Source organism: Thermobia domestica, chromosome 14 (genome assembly GCF_964235325.1).
Source record: "Thermobia domestica chromosome 14, izTheDome1.hap1.1, whole genome shotgun sequence".
Classification (NCBI taxonomy): domain Eukaryota; kingdom Metazoa; phylum Arthropoda; class Insecta; order Zygentoma; family Lepismatidae; genus Thermobia; species Thermobia domestica.
This window is the reverse complement of record NC_137467.1, coordinates 17,543,838-17,554,679: the sequence shown is the minus strand read 5'-3', so window position 1 is coordinate 17,554,679 and position 10,842 is coordinate 17,543,838.

Below are 10,842 nucleotides of genomic sequence, written 5' to 3'. Positions count from 1 at the left end.
ACGTGTGTGTATATTCGCAACTGTGTCTGTGTGTTGGTCTTTTGTCTCCACTTCCGCGGAAGAACTTCTGCGGGAATCCCTTGTTATTATGTTTTTCAGATGTAAAGCATCACGGGCAGTAGCCAATGCTGTGCGATATTCCGCGCGGTGTTGCCGGATTTCGGACTCCCCTTTCCCTTCTCGCTCTTCCTCTAGTTGAGATTATTACACATACATTGGCAACATTATTCACAATGTAAATATACTATTCCAGCAAACTCAAAGATTTTGGCTGTGTATCCTAGAAGTATATATAGCAACTGAATAACCTACCTATTAACTTATTCCAGTGGAACTGCTAAACGTTCGTCTTCAACACTATTTTCACTATCGTCTATGTCAATTAATATTTCGCCATTGTCTGAATCTGACTCTTGTAATTTTTTTATTATGAGTTCCAAAAATTGTAAACACAAAAAATAATTCTTCGAGCTTCACTTCGTAGCACTTTTTTTTTTTTTTTTTTTTTTTTTTTTTTTTTTTAAAGAAAATTCCGCACTTGTACTCGGTTTCCTTAAAGACATTGTCAACTATAATTTTGGAGAACAAATGAACTACCACGAAAGAAAGCAACCTAGACACTGATGAATTCTGTTTATGCTAGAAGAAAAGTTGCGTTCCTACACACACAATCAGCTCCTTTGCTTCCATTTCTGTTCCTATAATAACATACTCTTATACTTGATGTAGGTCTCACAACAACAATCCATCTGATTCGTAAGCAACACGATATGGTCGAGTTTGTTTTGGGTTACAATAATTTATGACACCACTCAGACGCCTGGTGCTTTTGCATCCCTGCTAGAGGAGTGAAGAAGGAATACGTAATTGGCCACACATACGTAAGGTATTGAAACGAAGAAAAAAAAAATCATACTGCGTTTCTTCTGTCGAATAAGGAAGAATCTTGCATGAAGACAATTTCAAAACAATATTACGAATGTCCCATACCTTCTGTTCTTCCACATGAGCTCCCGCCGGGAATCGAATATATATATATATATATATATATATATATATATATATATATATATATATATATATATATATATATATATATATATATGAATCAAATTGCAGAGGCGTGTTATTTAATTCGATCGCTTACTATTCTCAAGGGTGTAGAAACGGGGGAAAAGAGGGCCTTGAAAATGAAATGAAATCTTTAAGTTTTACGTCCCACAGTTATGCCGGTTAGGCTAAAGGAGACGGTAATGATGAGTAATGAATGAAATGGTGGAATGAAGAAAGTGGGAGGAAACGGGAGAACCCCGAGAAAACCCACGCACACGGTGTTTGTCCACCACAAAGTTCACTTGGCGGGGGCTGGGATCGAACCCGGGACCCCAAGCACCAGAGGTGAACGCTCTACCACTGAGCCACCGCGGCCCCAAGAGGGCCTTGACTTTCCAAACTATTTCCAGCCCTGAAATGAGGTTCATCTAGTATATGTTTAGTAAACTTATTTAATAGTTAATGCAAATTAGGAACGTTTATAATAAAATAAGATTTTTAAAAAAAGAAAAAAAAGAAAACATAATCAATACAGTTTCTGTACCTAATTACAAGGACGCTGATTTCTCTGTAAATTGGGGGGGGGGTGCATTCAGATGCAGAAAGCATATATGATGATTTTACGACAAACTGCGTTCAAATTGTGCCTAATATTGCACATTTACAAATAAAATGAGGGGCCCTGGCTTCCTCAGTCCCCCCAGGATCTCTCACTACTATATTATTGCATAATAATATCTGAGTTGATATTTTTTCGAGTTTTTTCCTTTTAGTATTTTAACCTACATAAACACAAAGTCGGATAAACAGACTGCTAGAAACAGCATTTGTTTTCTTATGAATAGCTTATTGATTTATCTCTTACAATCCGCTTTTCAACTTCAGTACTGTCAAGATCCGTCTTTTGTTAAGGTAGCATCGAGAAAACATAATATGTGTATAGTATACATGGTGAGTTAAAATGCTTTCATATTCTGAAAGAGGTCATTTGTTCTGTTTTTAATGTGTGAAAAGCTTTCCTCCCCCTGAAAGTAATGTTCCCCTAGAACAACCTGTTGGTTACACCCCTGATTATCCTTTAATAAAAGTTGAGTTCCATTTCCAAATCGAAGAAAAATCCACTGGAAATTAGACGGGACTCAACGCCCGTTTTACTAATTGTTTTACATGGAAACCTTTCAAAGCGTGTATCATGACAACCAGTTGTCATAAAAAGATGTAGTTTTCACGTATGTGTTCGTAATTCTTTTCTCTACTTCGTAAAGTGAGCAGTTAATGTGCTAATACAATATTTCTAATAAGCGCCTCTGCTATTGTCAAGATTCGCAGTAGCGCGAGAAGTCAGCGTGCAGAACTGCTTGTCGCGAATTGTCAACACCGCTCAAAGCCAATTGGACGCCGCGTAAAGCCAACTCAAGGCCATGCCGCTTCTCATCTGAAATCATTTGTAGTGTCATTGTAGGTGGTAGATGGATTGAATAATTTTAGGTGGTTAGTGTTATTGTAGGTGGTAGATGGATTGAATAATTTTAGGTGGTTAGTGTTATTGTAGGTGGTAGATGGATTGAATAATTTTAGGTGGTTAGTGTTATTGTAGGTGGTAGATGGATTGAATAATTTTAGGTGGTTAGTGTTATTGTAGGTGGTAGATGGATTGAATAATTTTAGGTGGTTAGTGTTATTGTAGGTGGTAGATGGATTGAATAATTTTAGGTGGTTAGTGTTATTGTAGGTGGTAGATGGATTGAATAATTTTAGGTGGTTAGTGTTATTGTAGGTGGTAGATGGATTGAATAATTTTAGGTGGTTAGTGTTATTGTAGGTGGTAGATGGATTGAATAATTTTAGGTGGTTAGTGTTATTGTAGGTGGTAGATGGATTGAATAATTTTAGGTGGTTAGTGTTATTGTAGGTGGTAGATGGATTGAATAATTTTAGGTGGTTAGTGTTATTATAGGTGGTAGATGGATTGAATAATTTTAGGTGGTTAGTGATATTGTAGGTGGTAGATGGATTTCTGGATTGAATAATTTCAAAATTGCAAACTATTTTCAACACTTTGCGTTATATACATGTATAGTTTGTTCGTCTTTTGTTTTATAAATGACAAACTACAAAAATACTTACTATTCTCTTACAGTACTTTCTTATATGATTCAACTTACAGTATTTTCCTTAAAAAGTTATGATGGTTACTGCTGAAATTGATTTTATTTCTGTAAATGATATACAGGGTGTAACATAAATGCGTGGCCATAAGAGACGAGGTGATTGCTGACATCCAAATAAGTAAAAATGTTCCTATAAACATGGATCCGATGTAACTTCGTGTCCGAGGTACAGGATTTCCAAATGTCGAGTCCCTCCAATGGCTCACTATGGAATGGAAATATTCAATATTACAGAAATAATACAATCAAGTGGAATTATGCTTGGGCAAATACATTTACACTAACATAGAGAATGAAACTAATCAACATTTCAGGCTATTAGTTTGTCAGTGTTGCCAACCTAGTACAAAGTGTTATGTTTTCAAATATCACTAAACGTCCACTTTAGCATATAGTTGCAGACATCAAAACATTCCTAAATATGGGATACTGTCTTCCGAAGTTTATGTGTGTCATAAACGAAGGCTGAGGCCTCCATCGAATACCTTTCTCAATTACTTATCTTCGGAAACATGCAAAAGTTGTGATCTATGAACCGCGTTTACTGTTGTGAGCCGATAATTAACTTCACACTTGGACGCCTTGTCTTTCAAAAACGAAGCAAAATCTGCCCCATATTTAGGAACTTTTTGATGTCAGCAATCATATGATAATGCTATTTGAAATCATATCACTTTTTACAGGTTGGCAACACAGAAAACTCAATGGCTTCAAATGTTGATTAGTTTCATTCTCTATGATAGTGTAAATGTACAGATGGTGATCAGAAAAATGGAAACACCTGTAGTTGGCAACACGTCGGATGTATGGGTTGGCATTGGTGTCGTGGCGCCCTGGTGGTGGTGTGTTAGATTGGTCTCCATACTACGTCAGGCGCAGTGGAACAGCAGTGTCCAGTGGCTGCAGCAGACGGAGGTAATGTAAAATGGGAGACCTCTCAGATTTTCAAAGAGTGCAAATTGTTGGTGCGCGGTTATGTGGAGTGAGTGTGACGGCAGTGGCTACTGTGTTAGGTATGTCGCGTGGGACAGTGTCGAAGGTGATGACGGCCTACACAACACAAGGAAAAACCACATCGGAGAAGCGGAACAGTGGGCGGAAGAAAATCATGAGTGACAGGTCACGCCGGGTATTAAAGCGCATTATCACGCAGAACCGTCGTGCCACTGCGGAGCTAGTGACGGAGGAACTCAATCAGCACCTCCCCCACCCTGTTTCGACAATCACAGTCCGAGGCGAATTACATGACATGAACTTACGGGGTCGTGTTGCACGGGCCAAACCGCTCATCAGGGACCATAACGCTTTCCCACGCCGTAAATGGTGCCGTGACCATGCAACTTGGATCGTTGAGGACTGGAAACGTGTGATATGGTCGAATGAGTCATCCTTCACCCTATTCCCAACCACGGGCCGTGTTTATGTGTGGAGAACGCCCAAAGAAGCTTATGATCTGCAGTGTCTCCGCCCAACTGTGAAACATGGCGGCGGCTCGGTGATGCTGTGGGCCGCCATATCATGGTTTTCATTGGGTCCTGTATGATCACACTTAGCGGACGAATCACTGCCAACGATTATGTCGTAATTTTAGGATACCACTTGCATCCTATGGTTCGGATGTTGTTCCCGGACAATGACGCCATCTTCCAGGATGATAATGCACCTATTTACACAGCTGGCGTTGCTGCAGCGTGGTTTGAGAAACATCGGGATGAAGTTCAACACCTCCCCTGGCCCGCCCAATCTCCAGATCTCAACATAATTGAACATCTGTGGTCCGTCTTGGAAACGACTCCGACGACGATTTCCACCTCCATCCTCTCTCACAGAACTGGCCGATGCCCTGCACGAGGAATGGTGTAAAATTCCACTTGCTACCATTCACGACCTCTATGCCTTCATCCCTCGTCGCATCAAGGCTGTTCTGAAGGCGAAAGTTGGCCCGACACCATATTAATCTGGTAAGTTGCAATTTCGTTCAGGTGTTTCCATTTTTCTGATCATCATCTGTATCTGCACAGGCATGATTCCACTTGAATCTGTTATTCCTCTAATATTGAACATTTTCATTCACTTTCGCATAGTGAGCCACTGGAGGAACTGGACATTTGAACACCCTGTATCCCGAAAACGAAGCAGCATCGGACCCATGTTTATAAGAATATTTTTACTTATTTGGATGTCCGCAATCACTTCGTCACTTTTAGCCGTGCATTTATGTTACATCCTCCATATCTATATCTCATATCTAAATTTATTTGTTCAATGTCTCACGATTATACACCGAGACTAATGGAGACTGTGATAATGAGATGGATGATAAACGTGCACTTACGAAAGTGGAAAGAAAGGGTAAAACTTTAAGAAAACAGACGTACACGGTGTTTGTCCACTAGAAAATCCACTTGGCGGGATCTGGGATCGAAGCAGTGACCCCACTTGCCAGAGGTGAACGCTCTACTACTACGCTTCCGTGGCAATGACCTATTGTAGAGGTTAGGAATGAAAACTGAGGATAGAAAGGAGGTAAGGAATAATAGTTTAAGAAGAAAAGAAAAATCCGAAAGGGCACTCACGGAAATTTCCTAGGGCCATTACTAGGGCTCGGAAGTTGAAGACCTAAAAATTGCCTAAAAAGGACCTATAAAAAGACTTAAAAATATCTAAAACAGGACCTAAAAACTGGAAAAACAGGGCGTAAAAATGAGACCCAATTTAATTAGAATTACAAATTTAATGGATATAATGCCCAAGAAATACAAGCTTCTGGTAGGTGAACGATCTGTCCTTCTTCTACAAACTAAAGCACAAACTAAAATAAGAAAACTTCCCCATCCTCACACACCCACCTTGCTGGAGGACATTGTTACGCCTTTTTATCTGACTTGTGATTGTTGCAGATCTGGTCTTATCAGTCTAATTGTTGAAGAATATATTATCTTTTGAAATTTCTTTACTAAAGAAAAGATGTTTAAGAGGTGGTGGTGATTCGAGTTAATGATTAGTAAATGTATTTTCGAAAGATGAAGAGCAAGAAAAGACGTTAAGACCTATGAAAAACTTAAAAAGAAAAGACCAATAAAGAAAAAAAACTCCGAAAAAGGCAAAAAAGGACAAAATCCACCATTTTCTGGAATACAATGACCCAAAATGAACATATGTTAAGCCTAGCCTTAGGGCATTCGTACAAAAGAGGATTTTTCCCCAACTTCCGGGCCTTAGTCATTACTAATCAGGATGTCTTATATACGTATTCTTCTGATTAGTTTTGATCCATTTATTTTGAACATCAGGAAAATGGCAGTTTTTTTAAAAAAGAAGTAATACGACTGCTATTGACGAAACCGCAATATTCTGAGGCAGGAGATAACGTGAGATGTACTAACCTTAAGAATGAAAACATCCTTTCCATTCAGCAATATTGACATTGAGAGTGATGGTTAAAATGCAGACATTATTGAATACACCTACTTTCATTTTTCGTTTTTGTGTGAATGTGATTAAGACTTACAAGTGTTGTGTAAAATTACACACCAATTTGTTAGTGCCTACAAACTTCTAGTACTGACTTTCTCCTAAATATTAAGCTCGTCAAACTGGAAGATGAGCGCGTTAATTAGTTCTCAGTAATTCAATATACAGCTCCCACAGATTTGGGGACTCGAAAAGCATTTTATATACTTTAATTGCAAATTACATGTCTTGGACAGCTTTTTCCTTATTTTAAAGCAGAGATGGCGTGGGTCAATGAGAACTTAACCCATGATCCATTGAAGCACCACCCTCCGTGACCCACGACACATTGGGCCCCTACCCACCGTGATCTCCACCTACCATGACCCACTCTGATATATACTCACCATGACCCACTCTGATATACTACTCACCATGACCCACTCTGATATACTACTCACCATGACCCAATCTGACCCACCACGTACCATGAACCACTCTTACCCACTGTGACCTTCTGTAACCAACCAAAATCTATCGTCATCAACTCTGACACATAATCCACGCCCTCTTCTCTACTGACTAAAGAGTTTACACTTGTAATAATAAAACAAGGCTGTGAAATTATCACTAATCGGTTTTTGAATATCTACGGTCAATCATTCAAGCACCACTCTGCTACAATCATGCGCGCCGACTACGTGGGTGCTCCGGGACTCCGGGACCCACACAAATGTGGGCGCTCGTTTTAGTTTGGACCCGGGTTTGAACCCGTTTCTCTTGCGTTTAAATCAGCCGTGTTACCGACTGACCTAAGACAGTCACAACTTATCCTAATAGTATCGATGTATTTTCTTTCATAACAGCACAGTCCTTTATAACAGTGTTCATATAAAAGATTTTAACTAAAAATAAATCAATCAAATATCGAGAGTTTCCTGAAAACATAGGGTAAAACGTCCTGCCATTGATATGCTCCCACTGTGCCATTGATATAAATTTTGGAAAGTCGGTGCCGTTGGTTACAATGCCGGTGGATCTGACCTTTACGATATAAAATGATAAACTGTTTGCCATAACCCGAATTACGATGTATTTCAATTTAATTATCATATAAAATTATTTCCTTGTAGCATTGCAGATATTTTTCAGTGGAAAATAGGATGAAAATTGAAATTCTCAAGTCAAGGTAAACTAGGCCATCGTGAAGGTAAAAAAAAAAAAATAAATAAATAAAAAGTATAAAATTTGATAATGGTAGATCGGTGGGTCAGAGTGGGTCACGAAGGATAGTGGGTCGCAGCGGGACACATTCTGTTGATATACGACCCACTGACTCACTAACAAACCTTGACCCACTTGACCCACAACCCACTGACAAACTCCATCTCTGTTCCGAACGACTGTGAGATGATGCGACTGGAAAATTCCACAATTTTAGGTTGAAAACCACCATTTTGTACAACTTTTCATTTTTTTCGTATCTTTATTCATAATGAAGTTATCCTACAGCCCCAGACTTTCCATACACCCGGTATTACTTATGAAAAAGAAAGTAATATATAGATAATATAGTTACTGCTTATATTACGATAGTTCTCTTTTGCTTTAAAATCATTTATTTTCTGTTAAGTTGGGCATCTTTCAATGTAACTGATATGGCGGCCAACATAGATAAGTTTTCCCGTATTATTTTCATTTAAGTTTCGAATGAACATATTAGTGTTGAGTGAATGATTTTGAAGCAAAAGTACAAATTCTTATGTATTTTTTTTACTTAATGTTCAGAAAAGATTAAGTGAAAAGAATTTTATATAGAAAGGAAAGTTTGTATTCTATTTTCAATACCATTTCCAATAATTCATAAGTTCACCAAATTTTAGACACAAAGCATCCATGCGTTCACTAAATACTCACTCTCTTATTTTCACGCACAAAAGGAACTAAGTTCCAAGTTAAGAACAGATAAAACACGAACAGATGTTTCTTTGAGAGAGAAAAGAAGAAGAAGAAATGAAATGAAAGAAAGAAAAAAAAACGGTTCTTGTATGGCGGACTCTGTATACATTTTTCATTTCTTCTTCTTCTTCTTCTTCTTCTTCTTCTTCTTCTTCTTCTTTTAATGTATACTTCCCAGTAAGAAAAGCAATATCACTTTTGAATAAGTAAAAATTACATTTAAAAGGAAAAGGAGGAACATTTTTATTTTTTAAAGAAATAAAAACTATTTTTTTCCTATTTAATCTCGTCTTTATGCAACCTCTTTTCATCTTAATATATATTTTTTCCTTTTTTTTAAAAAAAAAATCTTATAAGAAAAGGGATTTTTGTTTCATCTTTGAAATCTTTTGGAATTTCATAAAATGGTAGAAGACGGAAACAAAATTATTATTTTTTTTTGTATGTTGTGGTTTGATAATAATAATAAAAAAAATAACGTGCTTATTAAAATGTTCTGAGAATAATATTTATTCATCTGAGGAAACTATATTAATTTTATCCGTAACTGTTAGTAGCTTTACCTTAGTTTTCTTTCTTTAAAAATAGAAAGCAGAAATATTCAGGCACCGGCAGATAATTAAGGCTACATTTTGCTTTATTTTATTTATAATTATACCACAAACAGAGCTGAGATAATTTCCAAGAGCATAATATTTTAATCACGCTTGACTCTAGCTATAGGAGCTACACGCTTGACTCTACCCATAGGAGCTAAATACACGGTATGGATTGGTTGAAGTTATCCGTTTCTAGCCACGTAGCATACATATAGCATAAATCAAATCGTAAGTACTGTCTTGTTGGTCTCCGTAGCCGAGCGTGCTAGTGATGCAAGTTGCTTTGGGCGTGGGTTCAAACCTGGCTCATGGAAAGTTTGTTTTTATTTCTTTTCAAATTTTCGTACCTCTTTTATTATTAAAATAAAATGAAAATAATACTTATTTGCCCTGGTAGGTAATATATAATGCATAAATTGTGCTTTCCCATCATTTACTTAGGTATTTCTGATAGCCCTTGTGAACAATGACGTATAAACCAACAGGTATAACGACGCTTATTCAAAATAAAGTTATGCGATGAACCATCAATGTATATATATATATATATATATATATATATATATGGAACGTCGTTACTCAAAGGTCCTCAATTTTTAGTTTCATATAAGCAAGTCTACGAAAACCAACATAAAACATTTTACACATTGCATTTTAAATATTACCTTTTATTATGGCACATAACAAATAAAATAACTTCACTCCTTAAAATGGGTATGTAGTTTTATATAAGATGGATCCGGTATTATATCTTATTTATTCTTCGTTGCTATGACAACGAATCTCTATTATAACAAAACAGCAACGTATATCAACTGCAAAGAAATCACATCTACATCAAGGATCTTATAAAATAGAGGATCTGCTCTTACAACAAAATCTTGAAGCCATACGTCACAGTTTCGCCACCCTTACTCTGCCCACTCCGCCCAATAGGATCGCAATGTTTTGAGCCAATAATCATGGCGGAGCCAATCAGACGATGGTAGAAACGAGAGTAGCCAATCAGACGTGCCGATGCTCGGTTGTTTTTTTGGCTTCACCGATTTAATAGAATGAAGATACATATGGGCAGATCCTCTATTTATAACATCCTTGATCTACATATTCTTTTTCATACATGCTTCTTCTTCCTTTTCTTGAATAGCTTGTGCATAATTAAAAAATATATTCTGCTCACAAATACAAATGAAGGTTGAAATACAAGTATCGTTATACAGAAGAGTAGTTAAATTTACATTGAAATTGCACCATCCGATCGTGACGTAATTTCCCGTGGTAATTAGTTCACTTTGCACACACAACTTTATTGATAAAAAAGTGATTTACCCACGTTACAAAACATAGCTGAGCGAGCGTCAGCGAGCGAAGGGGATTAGAAGCTAAACATGGCTCGTTTTATTCCACCTTTGCCCCCATGATAATACAACGTGACATTACGTCACACTTGGGAAGTGCAACTTCGATTAATATGTGTACTACGGGGACGGGCCAACAGATAACTCCAACCAATCAGAAACGTGTATTTAGTTCCTATGGTTAGGGTCGAGCGCAAAAATATGTGCTTTCCAACAACAAGAAAGAGAGAAGCAACTTTGATTTTAATT